This window comes from Triticum dicoccoides, chromosome 7A (assembly GCF_002162155.2).
Source record: "Triticum dicoccoides isolate Atlit2015 ecotype Zavitan chromosome 7A, WEW_v2.0, whole genome shotgun sequence".
NCBI lineage: Eukaryota > Viridiplantae > Streptophyta > Magnoliopsida > Poales > Poaceae > Triticum > Triticum dicoccoides.
The window spans coordinates 117,704,566-117,726,281 of NC_041392.1; positions in this window are offsets into that span (position 1 = coordinate 117,704,566).

Sequence of the window (21,716 nt, forward strand, 5' to 3'; positions counted from 1 at the left end):
CTGTCACTGAGTAAGGACACCGCAAGATTGAACCCAAAGCTAAGCACTTCTCCCATTGCAAGAACTACCAATCTAGTTGGCCAAACCAAACGGATAATTCGAAGAGACTTGCAAAGATAACTCAATCATACATAAAAGAATTCAGAGAAGATTCAAATATTATTCGTAGATAAGTTGGATCATAAACCCACAATTCATCGGTCTCAACAAACACACCGCAAAAAGAAGATTACATCGAATAGATATCCACGAGAGAGGAGGAGAACATTGTATTGAGATCCAAAAAGAGAGAAGAAGCCATCTAGCTACTAGCTATGGACCCGAAGGTCTGAAGTAAACTACTCACACTTCATCAGAAGGGCTATGGTGTTGATGTAGAAGCCCTCCATGATGGATGCCCTCTCCAGCGGAGCTCCGGAATAGGCCCCAAGATGGGATCTCGTGGATACAGGAAGTTGCGGCAGTGGAATTAGGTTTTTGGCTTCGTCTTTGGTCTAATGGGGGTACGCAGGTATATATAGGAGGAAGGAGCATGTCGGTGGAGCTCCGAGGGGCCCACGAGGCAGGGGGCGTGCCTAGGGGGGGGCGCCCTCCACCCTCGTGACCTCCCCAGAAACTTCTTGGAGTAGGGTCCAAGTCTCCTGGATCACGTTCGGTGAGAAGATCATGTTCCCGAAGGTTTCATTCCATTTGGACTCCGTTTGATATTATGTTTCCTCGAAATACTGAAATAGGCAAAAAACAGCAATTCTGGGCTGGGCCTCCGGTTAATAGGTTAGTCCCAAAAATAATATAAAAGTGGAAAATAAAGCCCAATATAGTCCAAAATAGTAGATAAAGTAGCATGGAGCAATCAAAAATTATAGATACGTTGGAGACGTATCAGGCATCCCCAAGCTTAATTCCTGCTCGTCCTCGAGTAGGTAAATGATAAAAAGAGAATTTTTGACGCGGAGTGATACTTTGGCATAATTTCTATGTAAATCTTCTTAATCATGGTATGAATATTCAGATCCGAAAGGTTCAACACAAAAGTTCATATTGACATAAAAATGATAATACTTCAAGCATACTAATTAAACAATTATGTCATCTCAAAATAACATGGCCTAAGGAAGTTCATCCCTACAAAATCATATAGTTGGCTATGCTTCATTTTCATCACACAAAGATGTTCCCAACTTCTATACCCCCGATGACAAGCCAAGCAATTGTTTCATACTCAAATAATCTCAAACTTTTTCAACCTTCACGCAATACATGAGCGCGAGCCATGGACATAGCACTATGGGTGGTATAGAATATGATGATGGGGATTGTGTGGAGAAGACAAAAAAGGAGAAAGTCTCACATCAACGAGGCTAATCAATGAGCTATGGAGATGCCCATCAATTGATGTTAATGCAAGGAGTAGGGATTGCCATGCAATGGATGCACTAGAGCTAAGAATGCTCAACAAAAGAAAACTAGTGGGTGTGCATCCAACTTGCTTGCTCATGAAGACATAGGGCATTTTGAGGAAGCCCATCGTTGGAATATACAAGCCAAGTTCTATAATGAAAAATTCCCACTAGTATGAACAAGACAACTTATGAGACTCACTATATGAAAATCATGGTGCTACTTTGAAGCACAATATATGAGACTCACTACATGAAGAACAAGGTGCTACTTTGAAGCACAAGTGTGGAAAAAGAGATAGTAGCATTGCCCTTTTTATTTTCTCTCTTTTTTTGGGCCTTTATTTTTTTCTTTTTGGCCTTTCTCTCTTTTTTTGATTGGGCAATGCTCTAATAATGATGATCATCATACTTCTATTGATTACAACATAATGATTACAACTCGATACTAGAACAAGATATGACTCTATATGAATGCCTCTGGTGGTGTACCGGGATGGTGCAATGAATCAAGAGTGACATGTATGAAAAATAATGCATGGTGGCTTTGCCACAAATACGATGTCAACTACAAGATCATGCAATGGCAATATGACAAAAGTAAAGCATGTCATGATGATGATGATGATGGAAGTTGCATGGCAATATATCTCGGAATGGCTATGGAAATGCCATGATAGGTAGGTATGGTGGCTGTTTTGAGGAAGATATAGGGAGGTTTATGTGTGAAAGAGCGTATCATATCACGGGGTTTGGATGCACCGGCGAAGTTTGCACCAACTCTCAATGTGAGAAAGGGCAATGCACGGTACCGAAGAGGCTAGCAAATGGCGGAAAGGTAAAAGTGCGTATAATCCATGGACTCAACATTAGTCAAAAGAACTCATATACTTATTGCAAAAATTTAGAAGTCATCAAAAATCAAGTACTACGCGCATGCTCCTAGGGGGATAGATTGGTAGGAAAAGACCATCGCTCGTCCCCGACCACCACTCATAAGGATGCACAAGCCAGGTACACTTCATGCTTCAAATTTGTTACACAACTTTAACCATACGTGCATGCTACGGGACTTGCTAACTTCAACACAAGTATTTCTCAAATTCACAACTACTCAACTAGCACGACTATGATATTATCACCTCCATATCTCAAAACAATTATCAAGCATCAAACTTATCTTAGTATTCAACCCACTAAAAAGAAAGTTTCACATATCTTGAATACCAAGTATATTAACATTAAGCAAATTACCATGCTATTAACGACTCTCAAAATAATCTAAGTGAAGCATGAGAGATCAAGTTTCTTTAAAACAAACCACCACCGTGCTCTAAAAGATCTAAGTGAAGCACTAGAGCAAAAATTATCACGCTCAAAAAGATATAAGTGAAGCACATAGAGTATTCTAACAAATTTCAATTCATACATGTCTCTCTCAAAAGGTGTGTACAGCAAGGATGATTGTGGTAGACTAACAAGCAAAGACACAAATAATACAAGACGCTCCAAGAAAAACACATATCATGTGGTGAATAAAAATATAGCTCCAAGTAAATTACCGATGGAAGTGGACAAAAGAGGGGATGCCTTCCGGGGCATCCCCAAGCTTTGACTTTTTGGTGTCCTTGGATTATCTTGGGGGTGCCATGGGCATCCCCAAGCTTAGGCTCTTGCCACTCCTTGTTCCATAATCCATCAAAAGAATTCACCCAAAACTTGAAAACTTCACAACACAAAACTCAATAGAAATCTCGTGAGCTCCGTTAGAGAAAGAAAACAAAAGACTACTTTAAGGTACTGTAGTGAACTTGTTCTTTATTTGTATTGGTGTTAAACCTACTGTATTCCAACTTCTCTATGGTTTATAAACTATTTTACTAGCCATAGATTCATCAAAATAAGCAAACAACACACGCAAAACAGAATCTGTCAAAAACAGAACAGTCTGTAGTAATCTGTTGCTAACGCAAACTTCTGGAACCCAAAAAATTCTACCAAAATTAGAATACCTGGGAAATTTGTTTATTGATCAGCAGCAATTGGAATCATTATTTTATCACGTTCTGGTGATTTTTGAAAATACGGGCACTGAGTGCAAAGATTCTGGAAATTACAGCAAGATCAAATAACTATCTTCCAAGAAGATCTAATAAGTTTAACTTGGCACAAACACTAATTAAGAGATAAAACCACATCTAAACAGAATCTAGATGGATTATTTATTCCTAAACAAAACCAAAAACAAAAAACACAAAATAAAATTGTGTTGCCTCCCAACAAGCGCTATCGTTTAACGCCCCTAGCTAGGCATAAAAGCAAGGATAGATCTAGGTATTGCCATCTTTGGTAGGCAATTATTCAATGAGGCATCCACCTCCTTTAGAATTTTCTTTCTTTCTAGTGATTATCAAACTTTTAGGCATAAGATCAAAAAATTCATTCGTGGCAAATGGTTCCTTAATGATTGTAAAAAGATCGGGGTGAATACTTATAGATTTAAGATCCGCATTTTCCTTACTAGATGATTTACCCTTATTTTGAGGAACATACATAAACTTGGAAATTTTAGTGGGAGGACTAGGAGTACTTTTTACGGAAGAAAAAGCAGTTCCCAAGTTGGTAATGATACCCTCAAGTTTATCGATTCGAGTAGAGTCTAGATTTATTTTTTCATTAACCATGGGTTCCTTCTCCTTAATATTTTTCAAAGTCATTCCTACCTTAGATCCATATTGAGAAATTTGATTATGAATCTTTTTATCTAGATTTTCAATGGATTCAATGGTAGCAACTTTGTTTTCAATAATTTCAAGCCTTTGCATAACATGCTCCAAGGTTAACACAGTTCCATTAACCAAAAGGGGAGGTGAGCCAAATAAATCTATTAAAACATTATAGGAATCAAAAGTATGGCTACCCAAAAAATTCCCTCCGGTAATGGTATCAAGGATATATCTATACCAAGGATTAGCACCTACATAAAAATTGCGAAGAAGGACTGAAGTAGATTGCTTTCTGGTAGATCTATTTTGAGCATTGCAAATTCTATACCAAACATCTTTTAGATTTTCTCCCTCCCTTTGTTTAAAATTTAGCACTTCATTCTCGAGAGATAACGGGGAAGATAAGGAATTCGACATAGCGACAGGTAAGCAAACTAACACACGAGCAAACAAAAGGCAAGGGGGAAAAGAGGGCGAATAAAACGGCAAGGGTGAAGTGGGGGAGAGGAAAACGAGAGGCAAATGGCAAATAATGTAATGCGAGAGATAGAGATTGTGATGGGTACTTGGTATGTTGACTTCTGCGTAGGCTTCCCCGGCAACGGCGCCAGAAATGGCTCATTGACGGGAGAGTAAATCTTGACTTGACTTGGTGTAGGCCTCCTCGGCAATGGCGCCAGAAATGGCTCATTGACGGGAGAGTAAATCTTGACTTGACATGGCGTAGGCCTCCTCGGCAACGGCGCCAGAAATCCTTCTTGCTACATCTCGAGCTAGCGTTGGTTTTCCCCGAAGAGGAGGGGGTGATGCAGCACAGTAGCGTAAGTATTTCCCTCATCTTTTGAGAACCAAGGTATCAATCCAGTAGGAGGTCACGCGCAAGTCCCTCGTACCTGCACAAAACGGTAGCAACTCACAACCAACGCTTAGGGGTTGTCAATCCCTTCACGGTCACTTACGAGAGTGAGATCTGATAGAGATAATATTTTTGGTATTTTGGTATAAAGATGCAAAGAGAAAAGTAAAAGCAAAACAAGTAAAATAAAGTAATGGAGATTGATATGATGAGAATAGACCCCGGGGCCATAGGTTTCACTAGTGGCTTCTCTCAAGAGCATAGATATTCTACGGTGGGTGAACAAATTACTGTTGAGCAATTGATAGAATTGAGCATAGTTATGAGGTTATCTAGGTATGATCATGTATATAGGCATCATGTCCATGACAAGTAGAACGACTCCTGCCTGCATCTACTACTATTACTCCACTCATCGACCGCTATCCAGCATGCATCTAGAGTATTAAGTTAAAAATAGAGTAACGCCTTAAGCAAGATGACATGATGTAGAGGAATAAATTCATGCAATATGATAAATACCCCATCTTGTTATCCTCGATGACAACAATACAATATGTGCCTTGCAACTCTTTCTGTCACTGAGTAAGGACACCCCAAGATTGAACCCAAAGCTAAGCACTTCTCCCATTGCAAGAACTACCAATCTAGTTGGCCAAACCAAACGGATAATTCGAAGAGACTTGCAAAGATAACTCAATCATACATAAAAGAATTCAAAGAAGATTCAAATATTATTCATAGATAAGTTGGATCATAAACCCACAATTCATCGGTCTCAACAAACACACCGCAAAAAGAAGATTACATCGAATAGATCTCCACGAGAGAGGAGGAGAACATTGTATTGAGATCCAAAAAGAGAGAAGAAGCCATCTAGCTACTAGCTATGGACCCGAAGGTCTGAAGTAAACTACTCACACTTCATTGGAAGGGCTATGGTGTTGATGTAGAAGCCCTCCGTGATGGATGCCCTCTCCGGCGGAGCTCCGGAACAGGCCCCAAGATGGGATCTCATGGATACAAGAAGTTGCGGCGGTGGAATTAGGTTTTTGGCTCCGTCTTTGGTCTAATGGGGGTACGTAGGTATATATAGGAGGAAGGAGCACGTCGGTGGAGCTCCGAGGGGCCCATGAGGCAGGGGGCGCACCCAGGGGGGGCGCCCTCCACCCTCGTGACCTCCCCGGAAACTTCTTGGAGTAGGGTCCAAGTCTCCTGGATCACGTTCGGTGAGAAGATCACGTTCCCAAAGGTTTCATTCCGTTTGGACTCCGTTTGATATTCTGTTTCCTCGAAATACTGAAATAGGCAAAAAACAGCAATTTTGGGCTGGGCCTCCGGTTAATAGGTTAGTCCCAAAAATAATATAAAAGTGGAAAATAAAGCCCAATATAGTCCAAAACAGTAGATAAAGTAGCATGGAGCAATCAAAAATTATAGATACGTTGGAGACGTATCACTCATGTGCTCTCCGGACTCCGTTTTCTTACACATTACGTATTTTGGTCGGTAAAAATTCATTATATAATCTCCCGGGGGTTTTGACCTCCATATCACGCAAATATCTCTTGTCTTTGTTTCGAGGTGTTTTCTGTCAGGGTTGTCCAGGCCAGGCATTATGTCATCTCCCTCCTCCTCCAACCATGAGGGCAATGATGCTTGGCTAATGAAGATAGAGTTGAAGAGAGAAGAACCCCTAGAGATCAACAAGGATGAAGGGATCAAGAAGGCCACGGAGGACCAAGTTCCGGCAACAGAATACATCCTTCAACTTGATCACAATCTTCTTACCCCAACTGAGATCGAAGCTTTCAAGATGATTGAGTTAGCTCGTATACAAAATAAGTATCTCACACGTGAAAATATTTTGTTGAAGGAGCATATCATCGCACTCAAAGGCATTATCCGCAAATTAGAAGACCTCCTATGCTCGATGTGCGACTATCCATCATCAACAACTCCACCTTCTTCACCAACAAATAAGAACTGAGCATTGGGTATGGGCACTCCCCTTGGCAACTGCCAAGCTTGGGGGAGTGCCACGGTATCGTATAACCATCACTTCTATCTTTACCCTTTTTCTTAGTTCGATCCTTTTGGTAATATCTTGATCTAGTAGAATAAAAGTTCTTAGTATGATCTAGTTGTGAGTTTTGCTTTATGATCCTTCTATGTAATCGAGTCCGTGAGCTATATAATAAAGATTAGTGTTGAGTCAAGGGCTTGATTATTTTTCCATGATCCTAAGTGAATAAAAGAAAAGAGAAAGAAATAAAAAAGGGAAACAAAGAGATCATATGGATCTTTATGGAGAGTAATGAGCTCACATAGAAAAAGTATGATGAATAAAAGTTGTTGAGAGTTGACAAACATAGTTTTGGTCATCGTTGCAATTAATAGGAAGTAATAAATAAAGAGAGGTTTCACATATAAATATACTATCTTGGACATCTTTTATGATTGTGAGCACTCATTAAAATATGACATGCTAAAGAGTTGACATTGGACAAGGAAGACAACGTAATGGGTTATGTTTTCTTACATCTGAGATAAATTATATTGTCATGGATCATCCAACATGGTTGAGCTTGCCTTTCCCCCTCATGCTAGCCAAATTCATCGCACCAAGTAGAGATACTATTTGTGCTACCAAATACCCTTAAACCAGTTTTGCCATGAGAGTCCCCATACCTACCTATGGATTGAGTAAGATCATCCAAGTAAGTAGTCATCGGTGCAAGCAATAAAAATTGCTCTCTAAATATGTATGACTTCTTAGTGTGGGAGAAAATAAGCTTTATATGATTGTGTGATATGGAAGAAATAAAAGCGACAGACTGCATAATAAAGGTCCATATCACAAGTGGCAATATGAAGTGACGTTCTTTCGCATTAAGATTTTGTGCATCCAACCATAAAAGCGCATGGCAACCTCTGCTTCCCTCTGCGAAGGGCCTATATTTTACTTCTATCTCCTTCCTTGCATAAGAGTCATGGTGAACTTCACCTTTCCTTTTTACATTTTATCCTTCGGCAAGCATAGTATGTTGTAAAGATCCTGGTATATATGGCTAATTGGATGTGAGTTTTCATGAACTATTATTGTTAACATTACCCTTGAGGTAAAACGTTGGGAGGCAAAACTATAAGCCCCTATCTTTCTCTGTGTCCGATTAAACCTCCATACCCATAAGTATTGCATGAGTGTTAGCAATTGTGAAAGACTATATGATAGTTGAGTATGTGGACTTGCTGAAAAGCTCTTATATATTGACTCTTTCCTATGTTATGATAAATTACAATTGCTCCAATGACTGAGATTATAGTTTGTTAGTTTTCAATGAAGTTTACGATTCATATTTGAAATTGTGATTGAATTATTACTCTAGCATAAGAAATCATATGACAAGAATTATGTAAGTTGCTGTTCTAAGAATGATCATGATGCCCTCATGTCCGTATTTTACTTTTATCGACACCTTTATCTCTAAAGATGTGGACATATTTTTTGATTTCGGCTTTCGCTTGAGGACAAGCGAGGTCTAAGCTTGGGGGAGTTGATACGTCCATTTTGCATCATGCTTTTATATCGATATTTATTGCATTATGGGCTGTTATTACACATTATGTCACAATACTTATGCCTATTCTCTCTTAGTTTACAAGGTTTACATAAAGAGGGAGAATGCCGGCAGCTGGGATTCTGGGCTAGAAAAGGAGCAAATATTAGAGACCTATTCTGCACAGCTCCAAAAGTCCCGAAACTTCACGGAAGACGTTTTTTGAATATATAAAAAATACTGAGCGCAAGAAGTTCACCAGGGGGGCACACCCTGCCCACGAGGGAGGGGGCGCGCCCCCTACCTCATGGCCCCCCTAGTGGCCCTCCGATGACCATCTTCTGCTATATGAGGTCTTTCGATGAGAAAAAAAATCATATGCCATCTTCTCGGACGAAACTCCGCCGCCACGAGGCGGAACCTTGGCAGAACCAATCTAGGGTTATGCGGAGCTATTCTGCCGGGGAAACCTCCCTCTAGGAGGGGGAAATCATCGCCATCGTCATCACCAATGCTCCTCCCATCGGGAGAGGGAAATCTCCATCAACATCTTCACCAGCACCATCTCCTCTCAAAACCCTAGTTCATCTCTTGTATCCAATTCTTGTCTCCAAGTCCGGGATTGGTACTAGTAGGTTGCTAGTAGTGTTAATTACTCCTTGTAGTTGATGCTAGTTGGTTTATTTGGTGGAGGATCATATGTTCAGATCCTATATTCATATTAATACCCCTCTGATTATGAATATGAATATGCTTTTTGAGTAGTTACATTTGTTCTTGAGGACATGGGAGAAGTCTTGCTATTAGTAGTCATGTGAATTTGGTATTCGTTCGATATTTTGATGAGATGTATGTTGTCTCCCCTCTAGTGGTGTTATGTGAACGTCGACTACATAACACTTCACCACTATTTGGGCCTAGAGGAAGGCATTGGGAAGTAATAATTAGATGATGGGTTGCTAGAGTGAGAGAAGCTTAAACCCTAGTTTATGCGTTGCTTCATAAGGGGCTGATTTGGATCCATATGTTTCATGCCATGGTTAGGTTTTCCTTAATACTTTTGTTGTAGTTGCGGATGCTTGCAATAGAGGTTAATCATAAGTGGGATGCTTGTCCAAGTAAGGACAGTACCCAAGCACCGGTCCACCCACATACCAAATTATCAAAGTACCGAACGCGAATCATATGAACGTGATGAAAACTAGCTTGACGATATCCCCATGTGTCCTCGGGAGCGCTTTTCTCTATATAAGAGTTTGTCCAGCCTTGTCCTTTGCTACAAAAAGGATTGGGCCACCTTGCTGCACTTTATTTACTTTTGTTACTTGTTGCTCGTTACAAATTATCCTATCACAAAACTATCTGTTACCACTTATTTTAGTACTTGCAGAGAATACCTTGTTGGAAACCGCTCATCATTTCCTTCTGCTCCTTGTTGGGTTCGACACTCTTACTTATCGAAAGGACTACGATAGGTCCCCTATACTTGTGGGTCATTAGTTTTATGCGTTGATGTTATATGCACGAGTAGAACACAAGTGAGTTGTGGGCGATACAAGTCATACTGCTTACCAGCATGTCACACTTTGGTTCAGCGGTATTGTTGGATGAAGCGGCCTGGACCGACATTACACATACGCTTATGCGAGACTGATTCTACTGACATGCTTTGCACACAGGTGGCTGGCGGGTTTCAGTTTCTCCAACTTTAGTTTTACCGAGTGTGGCTACGCTTGGTCCTTGAGAAGGTTAAAACATCACTAACTTGACGGGCTATCGTAGTGGTTTTGATGCGTAGGTAAGAACGGTTCTTTCTCAGCCCGTAGCAGCCACGTAAAACTTGCAACAACAAAGTAGAGGACGTCTAACTTGTTTTTGCAGGGCATGTTGTGATGTGATATGGTCAAGACGTGATAAGATATAAATTTTTGTATGATATGATCATGTTTTGTTAAAGTTATCGGCAACTGACTGAAGCCTTATGGTTGTCTCTTTATTGCATAATTAAGATGGAAGCGTCATACAATTGCTTTACTTTATTGCTATGCGATAGCAATAGTTGCAAAAGCAATAGTTGGCGAGACGACCATATGACGACACGTTGATAAAGATCAAGATGATGGAGATCATGGTGTCATGCCGGTGACGATGGAGATCATGACAGTACTTTGGAGATGGAGATCAAAGGCGCAAGATGATCATGGCCATATCATGTCACATATATTGATTGCATGTGATGTTTATCTTTTATACATATTATTTTGCTTAGATCGACGGTAGCATTATAAGATGATCTCTCACTAAATTTCAAGGTATAAGTGTTCTCCCTGAGTATGCACCGTTGCGAAAGTTCTTTGTGCTGAGACACCTGAAGGAAATATGCCCTAGAGGCAATAATAAAGTTATTATTTATTTCCTTATTCTCATGATAAATGTTTATTATTCATGCTAGAATTGTATTAACCGGAAAAGTAATACATGTGTGAATACATAAACAAACAGAGTGTCACTAGTATGCCTCTACTTGACTAGCTCGTTGATCAAAGATGGTTATGTTTCCTAGCCATAGACATGGGTTGTTATTTGATTAACGGGATCACATCATTAGGAGAATGATGTGATTGACTTGACCCATTTCGTTAGCTTAGCACTCGATCATTTAGTATTCTGCTATTGCTTTCTTCATGACTTATACATGTTCCTATAAATATGAGATTATGCAACTCCCGTTTACCAGAGGAACACTTTGTGTGCTACGAAATGTCACAATGTAACTAGGTGATTATAAAGGTGCTCTACAGGTGTCTCTGAAGGTACTTGTTGGGTTGGCGTTTTTCGGGATTAGGATTTATCACTCCGATTGTCGGAGAGGTATCTCTGGGCCCACTCGGTAATGCACATCACTATAAGCCTAGCAAGCATTGCAACTAATGAGTTAGTTGCGGAATGATGTATTACAGAACGAGTAAAGAGACTTGCCGGTAACGAGATTGAACTAGGTATTGAGATACCGACGATCGAATCTCGGGCAAGTAACATACCGATGACAAAAGGAACAACGTATGTTGTTATGCGGTTTGACCGATAAAGATCTTCGTAGAATATGTAGGAGCCAATATGAGCATCCAGGTTACGATATTGGTTATTGACCGTAGACGTGTCCCGTTCATGTCTACATAGTTCTCGAACCCATAGGGTCCGCAGGCTTAAAGTTCGATGACGGTTATATTATGTGTTTATGTGTTTTGATGTACCGAAGGTAGTTCGGAGTCCCGGATGAGATCGGGGACATAACAAGGAGTCTCTAAATGGTCGAGACATAAAGATCGATATATTGGACGACTATATTCGGACATCGGAAAGGTTCTGAGTGGTTCGGGTATTTTTCAGAGTACCGGGGAGTTACGAGAATATGGGGGAAGAAGTATATGGGCCTTATTGGGCTTTAGGGGAGAGATAGAGGTAGGTCGCGCGCCCCCCCAATGACTAGTCCGAATTGGACTAGGGGGAGGGGCGGCGCCCCCTCCTTCCTTCTCTTCCCTCTTCCCCTTCCTTGTCTCCTACTCCTACTACTTGGAAGGGGAGGAATCCTACTCCTGGTGGGAGTAGGACTCCTCCAGGGCGCGCCATAGGGGCCGACCCTCTCCCCCTCCTCCACTCCTTTATATACGTGGCCAGGGGGCACCCATAGACACAACAATTGATCTCTTGGATCTTTTAGCCGTGTGTGGTGCCCCTCTCCACCATAGTCCACCTCGATAATATTGTAGCGGTGCTTAGGCGAAGCCCTGCGACAGTAGAACATCAACATCATCACCATGCCGTCGTGCTGACGGAACTTTCCTCAAAGCTCGACTGGATCGGAGTTCGAGGGACATCATCGAGTTGAATGTGTGCAGAACTCGAAGGTGCCGTGCATTCGGTACTTGATCGGTCGGATCGTGAAGACGTACGACTACATCAACCGCGTTGTGCTAACACTTTCGCTTTCGGTCTACGAGGGTACGTGGACATACTCTCGCCTCTTGTTGCTATGTATCACCATGATCTTGCTTGTGCGTAGGAAATTTTTGAAATTACTACGTTCCCCAACAGTGGTATCAGAGCCTGGTTATATGCGTAGATGTTATATGCACGAGTAGAACACAAGTGAGTCGTGGGCGATACAAGTCATATTGCTTACCAGCATGTCATACTTTGGTTCGGTGGTATTGTTGGATGAAGCGGCCCAGACCAAAATCACGCGTACGCTTACGCGAGACTGGTTCTACCGACGTGCTTTGCACACATGTGGCTGGCGGGTGTCAGTTTCTCCAACTTTAGTTGAACCGACTGTGGCTACGTCCGGTCCTTGAGAAGGTTAAAACAACACTAACTTGACGAACTATCGTTGTGGTTTTGATGCGTAGGTAAGAACGGTTCTTGCTCAGCCCGTAGCAGCCACGTAAAACTTGCAACAACAAAGTAGAGGACATCTAACTTGTTTTTGCAGGGCATGTTGTGATGTGATATGGTCAAGACGCGATGCTATATTGTATGAGATGATCATGTTTTGTAACCGAGTTATCGGCAACTGGCAGGAGCCATATGGTTGCCGCTTTATTGTATGCAATGCAATCGCCCTGTAATTGCTTTACTTTATCACTAAGCAGTAGCGATAGTCGTAGAAGCAATAGTTGGCGAGACGACAACGATGCTACGATGGAGATCAAGGTGTCGCGCCGGTGACGATGGTGATCATGATAGTGCTTCGGAGATGGAGATCACAAGCACAAGATGATGATGGCCATATCATATCACTTATATTGATTGCATGTGATGTTTATCTTTTATGCATCTTATTTTGCTTTGATTGACGGTAGCATTATAAGATGATCTCTCACTAAATTTCAAGATAAAAGTGTTCTCCCTGAGTATGCACCGTTGCCAAAGTTCGTCGTGCCCAGACACCACGTGATGATCGGGTGTGATAAGCTCTACGTCCATCTACTACGGGTGCAAGCCAGTTTTGCCCACGCAGAATACTCAGGTTAAACTTGATGAGCCTAGCATATGCAGATATGGCCTCGGAACACTGAGACCGAAAGGTCGAGCATGAATCATATAGTAGATATGATCAACATAGTGATGTTCACCACTGAAAACTACTCCATTTCACGTGATGATCGGTTATGGTTTAGTTGATTTGGATCACGTGATCACTTAGATGATTAGAGGGATGTCTATCTAAGTGGGAATTCTTAAGTAATATGATTAATTGAACTTTAATTTATCATGAACTAGTCCTGGTAGTATTAGCATATTTATGTTGTAGATCAATAGCTCGCGTTTAGCTCCTCTGTTTTATTTTTGATATGTTCCTAGAGAAAACTAAGTTGAAAGATGTTAGTAGCAATGATGCGGATTGGATCCGTAATCTGAGGATTATCCTCATTGTTGCACAGAAGAATTATGTCCTTGATGCACCGCTAGGTGACAGACCTATTGTAGGAGCAGATGCAGACGTCATGAACGTTTGGCTAGCTCAATATGATGACTACTTGATAGTTTAGTGCACCATGATTAACATCTTAGAATCGGGAGACGTTTTGAACATCATGGATCATATGAGATGTTCTAGGAGTTGAAGTTAATATTTCAAGAAAATACCCGAGTTGAGAGATATAAAGTCTCCAACAAGTTCTATAGCTAAAAGATGGAGGAGAATAGCTCAAGCAGTGAGCATGTGTTCAGATTGTCTGGGTACTACAATTGCTTGAATCAAGTGGGAGTTAATCTTCCAGATAAAATAGTGATTGACAGAATTCTCTAGTCACCATCACCAAGTTAGTAGAACTTCATGATGAACTTTAGTATGCAAGGGATGACGAAAACGATTCCCGAGCTTTTCATGATGATGAAATAGTTGAAGGTAGAAATCAAGAAAGAGCATCAAGTGTTGATGATTAACAATACCACTAGTTTCAAGAAAAGGGCAAAGGGAAAGAAAGGGAACTTCAAGAAGAACGACAAGCAAGTTGCTGCTCAAGTGAAGAAGCCCAAGTCTGGACCTAAGCCTAAGACTAAGTGCTTCTACTACAAAGGGACTGGTCACTAGAAGCGGAACTGCCCCAAGTATTTGGCGGATAAGAAGGACGGCAAAGTGAACAATGCTATATTTGATATACATGTTATTGATGTCTACTTTACTAGTGTTTATAGCAACCCCTCGGTATTTGATACTGGTTCAGTTTCTAAGAGTAGTAACTCGAAACGAGAGTTGCAGAATGAACAGAGACTAGTTAAGGGTGAAGTGACGATATGTGTTGGAAGTGGTTCCAAAATTGATATGATCATCATCGCACACTCCCTATACTTTCGGGATTAGTGTTAAACCTAAATAAATGTTATTTGGTGTTTGCGTTGAGCATGAATATGATTTGATCATGTTTATTGCAAAATGGTTATTCATTTAAGTTAGAGAATAATTCTTGTTTTGTTTACATGAATAAAACCTTCTATGGTCATACACCCAATGAAAATGGTTTGTTGGATCTCAATCATAGTGATGCACACATTCATAATATTGAAGCCAAAAGATGCAAAGTTAATAATGATAGTGCAACTTATTTGTGGCACTGCCGTTTAGGTCATATTGGTGTAAATCGCATGAAGAAACTCCATGTTGATGGGATTTTGGAATCACTTGATTATGAATCATTTTGATGCTTGCGAACCATGCCTCATGGGCAAGATGACTAAGACTCCGTTCTCCGGAACAATGGAGCGAGCAACTGACTTATTGGAAATAATACATACTGATGTATGCAGTACGATGAGTGTTGAGGCTCGCAGCGGGTACCATTATTTTCTGACCTTCACAGATGATTTGAGCAGATATGGGTATATCTACTTGATGAAACATAAGTATGAAACATTTGAAAAGTTCAAAGAACTTCAGAGTGAAGTGGAAAATCATCGTGACAAGAAAATAAAGTTTTTACAATCTGATCACAGAGACAAATATTTGAGTTACGAGTTTCATCTTCAATTAAAACAATGTGGAATAGTTTCACAAAATCGTGCCACCTGGAACACCATAGCATAATGCTGTGTCCGAACGTCATAACCATACTATTATTGGATATAGTGCAATCTATGATGTTTCTTATCAATTAACCACTATAGTTTTGGGGTTATGCATTAGAGACAGCTGCATTCACGTTAAAAAGGGCACCATCTAAATCCGTTGAGACGACACCGTATGAACTGTGGTTTGGCAAGAAACCAAAGTTGTCGTTTCTTAAAGTTTGGGGTTGCGGTGCTTATAAGAAAAGGTTTCATCCTGATAAGTTCAAACCCAAATCGGAGAAATGTGTCTTCATAGGATACCCGAAGGAGACAGTTGGGTACACCTTCTATCACAGATCCGAAGGCAAGACATTCGTTGCTGAGAATGGATCCTTTCTAGAGAAGGAGTTTCTCTCGAAAGAAGTGAGTGGGAGGAAAGTAGAACTTGATGAGGTAACTATACCTGCTCCCTTATTGGAAAGTAGATCATCACAGAAATCTGTTTCTTTGACTCCTACACCAATTAGTGAGGAAGCTAATGATGATGATCATGTAACTTCAGATCAAGTTAGTACCGAACCTCGTAGGTCAAGCAGAGCGAGATCCGCACCAGAGTGGTATGGTAATCCTGTTTTGGAGGTCATGTTAATTGACTATGATGAACCTATGAACTATGAGGAAGCGATGATGAGCCCAGATTCCGTGAAATGGCTTGAGGCCATGAAATCAAAGATTGGATCCATGTATGAGAACAAAGTATGGACTTTGATTGACTTTCCCGATGATCGGTGAGTCATTAAGAATAAATGGATCCTCAAGAGGAAGACGGACGTTGATAGTAGTGTCACTATCTACAAAGCTCGAATTGTCGCAAAGTGTTTTCGACAAGTTCAAGGTGTTGACTACGATGAGATTTTCTCACTCGTATCGATGCTTAAAAGTCTGTCCAAATCATGTTATCAGTTGCCGCATTTTATGAAATCTGGAAAATGGATGTCAAAACTGTGTTCCTTCATGGATTTCTTAAAAGGAAGAGTTGTATATGATGCAACCAGAAGGTTTTGTCGACCCTAAAGGTGCTAACAAAGTGAGCAAGCTCCAGCGATCCATCTATGGACTGGTGCAAGCATCTCAGAGTTGGAATATATGCTTTGATAGAGTGATCAAAGTATATGGTGTTATACAGACTTGCGGTGAAGCCTGTATTTACAAGAAAGTGAGTGGGAGCACTACAACATTTCTGATAAGTATATGTGAATGACATATTGTTGATCGCAAAGAATGTAGAATTTTCTGAAAAGCATAAAGGAGTATTTGAAAGGAGTTTTTCAAAGTAAGACCTCGAAGAAGCTGCTTACACATTGAGCATCAAGATCTATAGAGATAGATCAAGACGCTTGATAAGTTATTTCAATGAGTACATACCTTGACAAGATTTTGAAGTAGTTCAAAATGGAACAGTCAAAGAAGGAGTTCTTTCTTGCCTGTGTTGCAAGGTGTGAAGTTGAGTAAAGACTCAAAACCCGACCACAGCAGAAAATAGAAAGAGAATGATAAGTCGTTCCCTATGCCTCAGTCATAGGTTCTATAAAGTATGCTATGTTGTTTACCAGTCCTATTGTATACCTTAGCATCTTTCTGGCAAGGGAGTACAATAGTGATCTAGGAGTAGATCACTAGATAGCGGTCAAAATTATCCTTAGTGGACTAAGGAAATATTTCTCGGTTATGGAGGTGATAAAAAAGTTCGTCGTAAAGAGTTACGTCGATGCAAGCTTTTTACATCGATCTAGATGACTCTAAGTCTCAATCTGGATACATATTGAAAGTGGGAGCAATTAGCTAGAGTAGATCCATGCAGAGCATTGTAGACATAGAAATTTGCGAAATACATACGGAACTGAATGTTGCAGACCCGTAGACTAAACTTCTCTCACAAAGCAAAACATGATCACTCTTTGGGTGTTAATAACATAAAGATGTGAACTAGATTATTGACTCTAGTGCAAGTGGGAGACTGAAGGAAATATGCCCTAGAGGCAATAATAAAGTTATTATTTATTTCCTTATATCATGATAAATGTTTATTATTCATGCTATAATTGTATTAACTAGAAACATGATACATGTGTGAATACATAGACAAACAGAGTGTCACTAGTATGCCTCTACTTGACTAGCTCGTTGATCAAAGATGGTTATGTTTCCTAGCCATAGACAAAGTGTCGTGGTTTTGTCATGGCAGATGTCCTAGTGTGAGGACTTAGTCGTGAGGCCAACGCATCTATGTGGTAGCTTGAGAGGGGTTGAGCGGAATCGAGAGACACAACGCAAGACAAGGGTTTAGACAGCTTCGGGCCCCGGGAAACATCATCCGATAACAACCCTACGTGCTGTTTGAGGCTATGTCTCATTATGATCATCAGGAAGTCACCGTAAACCAGCTCTCCCAGTTAACCCTAACCCTTCAGATTGTTTCTCCTTACTTGTCCCCCTTTCGGGAGCCCTGCCCCTCCTTATATAAGTTGAAGGGGCGGGTTACATGTAGAGTCCAACTCGGACTTAAGACATAACTATTATGACTTCTCTTCATGGGCTTCTTAACATCTTGGGCTTCATAACGTCTCGGGCTTCATAACTCCTGGCAACCCAGTTATTACTGTCTGCCGGGTTATAACTGGTGCCGGTTTAAGATGGTCTACCAGTTTATGATTATCTGCTGAGTTATCATCTGACTTAACTCCTGTCTTAACTGTCATCCAGTTTAACAACCTGTTGGTTTACCGTCTGGGTTAACTGCCTGTTTTATCTGTCTATCTTAACTGTCAGCCGGTTTAACAACCTGTCGGTTTACCGTCTGACTTAACACAAACTGGTTTACCACCTGCCTTAACACCTACTAGTTTACCACCTGCCGGTTTACCGTCCGTCTTAGCCATATGTCTTAACTGTTAGTCGGTTTACTAAGTCCCAGCCAGGTTATAACTCCGGCCGGATCATACCGCGGGGTATATCCCCGACATTAGCCCCCAGTTTAATTTGGATTTATCCATGTTAAACTGATCCTGATCATCCTTAAGTCCTTGTTACTTCCTTCTTCTATAAAATCCAGGTCAATATGCCAGCTTCATAATCAATTTGCTGACACGTCACAGAGAAATATTGTGAAGAATAACTCCTTTGACTTAGCTCCCAATGCTTAACAAAAATATTGACCTTTGAAATATTCATCTGATCTTCAGCCGGTTTAAGAATGTAGAACTTTGGTGGTTTAAGAATGTAGAACCTTGCCGGTTTACAAATATTGATGGCACCGAGTCATAATTGTAGTTAACATCAAGCTTGAAAATGTACCTCTTACATGCCTATCACTTGTAGCCCCCAAGTCTTAAGAAGGTAGCATAGCAACAACTTAAGACTTGCTTCAATATGAATGTCACAAGCTTTGAGGAAATCCAGGTTGTTCATCTCAATCACCAGTCAGAACTGAGTATTCCACATATGTAGCCCCCAAGTACCGGGTTGTCATGCTTGCAACAACCTGGGACTTGAAATTGCCTTATGCTTATAAAAACTTCAACCAGTGTAGCCCCCAAGGGCCGGGTCATTATGTGATAATGAGCAGGGACTTTGTAAATATAATCATGTAGACTTTGAACAACAATGTGTAGTCCCCAAGGGCCGACTCAGTAACATAATATCGAGCTGGGACTTTATATATATCTCATTGCGAATAACATTATATGATGTAACCCCCATCATGGGGCTTGAACCCACGTCCACAAGGTTAAGAGCCTTTTGCTTTACCAACTGAGCAGTGGACCCTTCAATATAATGGATTAAAACTTTGTACCTTGAATTGTTGACAGGAGCAATTGGTAGCCCCCAAGGGCCGGCTCATTACGATGTGATGAGTCGGGTCTTCAATAAGGTGAGCAAACAATGACTTTGCATTAGCCCCCAAGTGTCATGGTGCATGCTTGCAACGACTTGATACTTGTGTATTTGATGTAATCTTAACTTGAATAATATAGCCCCCAAGTGCCGGGTCGTAAGCCTGCAGCGACTCGGGACTATTCCTTCAATTGTAGAATAAATCATATCCATTGATAATATGATAGCCATTGCGCTAAAGTGACTTTGAAAACCTTAATCATAATACTGGTTATTGATAACCATAACAAAATCCAGCCGTGTTGGCTATTAAAGATTTTGAATAATATAACCTGGTTTGAAAACCGATTCATGCCATATAAACCGGTATATCCATGCACATATGATAAATGCTATGATGATGTAATGATGATGCTACATATGATGCAATATATGATGATGTATATGTATGATCAAGAGGGTTTAAGCTATAGTTCGGATACGACCAGAGCCCCCATGTAGTCATAATTGTGGCATTGTGCCGATCAAGAGGTGTAACTACGGTTCGAATACGACCAAGCCCCCAAGTGATTTCCCTAGTGCCCTTATGCCTATCAAGAGGTGTAACTATGGTTCGAACCCATAGCCCCCAAGTGATTTCCCTGGTAACCTTATGCCTATCAAGAGGTGTAGCTATGGTTCGGATACGACCAAGCCCCCAAGTGATTTCCCTGGTGCCCTTATGTTAATCAAGAGAGTATAAGCTATGGTTCGGATACGACCAGAGCCCCCAAGTGATTTCCCTGGTGGCTCTAAGCCTATCAAGAGGTGTGACTATGGTTCGAACAAAGCCCCCAAGTGATATTGTGAGCTGTGCTCAAGGGATACCCATGTTTGAGCTGTGCTGTGCGGCAGACTCTCTTTGGCCCCTTATGATAATATTGGCTTGATAGCCGGATTACTGAAATAACCAGAGCTGTGCTCTTATGATAATATTGATAATATTGGCGTGATAGCCGGAATCAATAGGGTAGTAACGCTATGTTCTCTTTGGTGAATACACCTATGTTTGAACAGGAAGCCTCCAAACGATATTGTGAGCTATGCTCAAGGGGCACCTATGTTTGAGCTGTGCTCTTGGAACAGACTCTCTTTGGTCCCCTTAACTTTTCCTGAGAACTCGAACTTGCGAGAGATTATTCTTTGGAACCGGAAATTGTTAAACCGGATACCGAGAGCTTCAAAGCTTTCCGGGAGAGAACTTTCCCTCGAGCCGGATTATAAACCGGAATCCTTCTTTTTAAGCCAAAAAATTGATGACCTGATATGTTAGGACAGAAAATATCCACTGCGGAGTTGATCATCACCACGGTGAAGCTGAAATCAACCACGACCAAGTCCGCCGCGGGAGGAGACAAATGAATCGGCCGCTGATGTCTACTACACAACCTTCTTCTTGTAGACGTTGTTGGGCCTCCAAGTGCAGAGGTTTGTAGGACAGTAGCAAATTTCCCTCAAGTGGATGACCTAAGGTTTATCAATCCGTAGGAGGCGTAGGATGAAGATGGTCTCTCTCAAACAACCCTGCAACCAAATAGCAAAGAGTCTCTTGTGTCCCCAACACACCCAATACAATGGTAAATTGTATAGGTGCACTAGTTCGGTGAAGAGATGGTGATACAAGTGGTATATGGATAGTAGATAATGGTTTTTGTAATCTAAAAATATAAAAACAGCAAGGTAACTAATGATAAAAGTGAGCATAAACGGTATTGCAATGATAGGAAACAAGGCCTAGGGTTCATACTTTCACTAGTGCAAGTCCTCTCAACAATAAGAACATAATTGGATCACATAACTATCCCTCAACATGCAACAAAGAGTCACTCCAAAGTCACTAATAGCAGAGAACAAACGAAGAGATTATGGTAGGGTACGAAACCACCTCAAAGTTATTCTTTCCAATCAATCCATTGGGCTATTCCTATTAGTGTCACAAACAGCCCTAGAGTTCGTACTAGAATAACACCTTAAGACACAAATCAACCAAAACCCTAATGTTACCTAGATACTCCAATGTCACCTCAAGTATCCATGGGTATGATTATACGATATGCATCACACAATATCAGATTCATCTATTCAACCAACACATAGAACCTCAAAGAGTGCCCCAAAGTTTCTACCGGAGAATCATGACGAAAACGTGTGCCAACTCCTATGCATAGGTTCATGGGCGGAACCTGCAAGT